Genomic DNA, 2,500 nt, shown 5'->3' with positions numbered 1-2,500 from the left:
TTTGTCCTCCTTTTTGGAGTTGCACTGGGCCTAAAGAGCCGTGCTCTAGAATATTTCGCTGGAACTTCAGTCTAACAAATGAATGGCTAAAAGTGGTGTCAAATAAATATCTGATAGGCTTAGGTTAGGTTCTAACCCTATATCATTGTTTAAAAACGTAAACAAGGCTTCATGTGCTGGCTATGTCATAGCTACGCTGCTGGCTACATTGACAGAAAGTGAACACATAGAAGAAAACATGCCAAAACGTCAGACGTCGTTCAACCCAGAATGGACAAAAGCAGTCGAGACTCTTTTCATGGCTTCTGCACTCTCTGTCGCTGTGATTTTGACATAAGCAGTCAGGGTAAAGCTGCTTTTAAAAGACATGCGGGAACAGAGAAGCATAAAAGTAACAGACGCCGCAGGTATCTCTTCACTAAACTAAGGTACGTTGCCGTTGGATAACAAAATGTCCGCTGCTGAGCTGTGTAAGGTTTACCATGCTGTAAAGTAAAGTACCGTGGTGTAGACTGCGGGGTAAAGGTGGACCGAGAGATATTTTGTGATTCGCCCATAGCTAAGGGGATGATGTGGGGCCGAACTAAAGCCCAGGCTTTGTGTGCGAATGTCCTTGCGCCCTACTCTGTAGCCTACAGGTACATACAGATTACATCAATCAAAGCAAACAATTTGCCCTTTTCAGTGGCAACCGACGCATCAAACAAAGACCAAGTGTTTCCCAATTGTACTGAGATATTTGTACTTTGAGGAAGGTGTACAACATGCCCTGTTGGATTTTTACAGTGACAGCAACGACACTTCAGAGGCTATAACAAACCAGCTGCTGGCTAAACTGGAGATGTCTGGTCTAGATGTGAAATACATGTCTGCATATGCATTCGTTCAGATTCATCTAGATGTCAAATGCATGTCTGCATATACATGCATTCAGATTAATTTGTCTGTTTAGTATTTATTATTTATGTGACCTATGATTTAATTTGTACATTAAGTCCACAAATGTTATGCTTTGTGGCACTCAGCACTTTAAAAGATTCATCTAAGTGGTCAGTTTTTGAACACCACAATGTATTGAATAAATGCAAATGCTGTGAACAAACACTTTTTGTCTCTTCAAGAATATCTTTTCCTATTCTGTTACACATACATCATGTATCAATCACACAAAGTTGTATTGTAGTGGGGAGCACGCCAGAGTCCTATGTAATTATTCACAGCCTCACGAAATACCGCATAGTGTCCTCCTTTTTGGTGTTATGGATATGGTCACCCTACCGGAGGATGAGGACGCGAGATCGGTAAATCTAGCGTCACGGGAGATTGCAGTTGGGTAGAGTTACACTGTTAAATGATACATCAATCTGCCACCCGCATCGCAGGAGACTCATGCAGTTTGACTGATGCCTTATATCAAGGACAAGAATGCTACTCGTGTAGCCAAGTACATCCGCAGATTACAGATCGAAGCACACCACCACCCGAAACAAAACAAAACAAAACAAATAGGCTGGCTATGATCGAGGTGATGATTTCTCTTCTGGTGGTTACTTTGAGAGCCCTACCTTGCGTCTTCAGTTGCCGAAAGCTGCAGCAGGTAAACAAACTGCACAGGCTGGAGAAATGTATGAAATCAAGCTGCCGCTGTCAGCTGGTCACATGACGTGGAGTGTTTAAATCAGAGGGTCATATGATTTACGAGTTGCTTCCACTTTTCAACGGCTTCTGTGGTCGTCTCAGCCGTGCACGGTCAGCGAGATTTACTTTACAGGGTTTAGAATGTGTGTGTGTGTGTGTGTGACCAGTCCAACTCTCTGAGAACCCTGCCAAAGTCTGCTAACATCATGTGAAACGCAAGTTTGTTTCCGCTTCCTGCAGTTCGTCGCAGCTGATTGGCTGTTTACTGTTCCCCTTACAGCTGATCCTAGACCCGTGCCCATATAGGGGAGATCGACTACTGCGACTGCGCGGTGGAAGTCGTCCCACATCAGCGCCAAAATAAGCTGCTGTTCTCATATAGTATATCATTGTATAGTATATATAATATAGTATATATAGCATAGTATAGTATATAACACTGTTCTCATATAGTATATCATTGTATAGTATATATAATATAGTATATATAGCATAGTATATTATATAACACTGTTCTCATATAGTATAACTCGGCTATAAAGCAGTTGTTCTCATATAGTATAACTGTGTGTCTGTAAACCACCGTTCACCTGTGTGAATGTGTGTGTGTCTCTGTGAACCACCGTTCACCTGTGTGAATGTGTGTGTGTGTGTGTGTGTGTGTCTGTCTGTGCCCGCATGATGTTCACCTGTGTGAATGTTAGGAATAATCTGGCTTTAAGACTGTTCATGCTGACATTAGATCAGACAAAATCACTTAGACGGAAATGAACATGTGGTCCATATGATACAGTACTAATGAACATTCAATTCAATTCAATTTTATTTATATAGCGCCATAACAATACACTTGTCTCTAGGC

General features: G+C 41.8%; 1 protein-coding gene across 2 annotated transcripts in view; it reads right to left on the bottom strand.

Annotated features, from left to right (window-relative positions):
- cpvl (carboxypeptidase vitellogenic like) overlaps positions 1-1,860 on the bottom strand; it is a 14,523-nt gene extending 12,663 nt beyond the window's left edge. For both annotated transcript variants that reach the window (XR_004164625.2, XM_012818191.3), the window contains exon 1: positions 1,566-1,860. The gene's annotated coding sequence lies outside the window, so the exon portion shown is untranslated. The remainder of the gene's footprint in view (positions 1-1,565) is intronic.
- Positions 1,861-2,500: the final 640 nt, after the last annotated feature.

The sequence above is a fragment of the Clupea harengus genome, chromosome 11 (genome assembly GCF_900700415.2).
Source record: "Clupea harengus chromosome 11, Ch_v2.0.2, whole genome shotgun sequence".
Taxonomy (NCBI): Eukaryota; Metazoa; Chordata; class Actinopteri; order Clupeiformes; family Clupeidae; genus Clupea; species Clupea harengus.
Note: the sequence above shows the minus strand (reverse complement) of the source record. Positions and strands in the feature narration are given on the sequence as shown.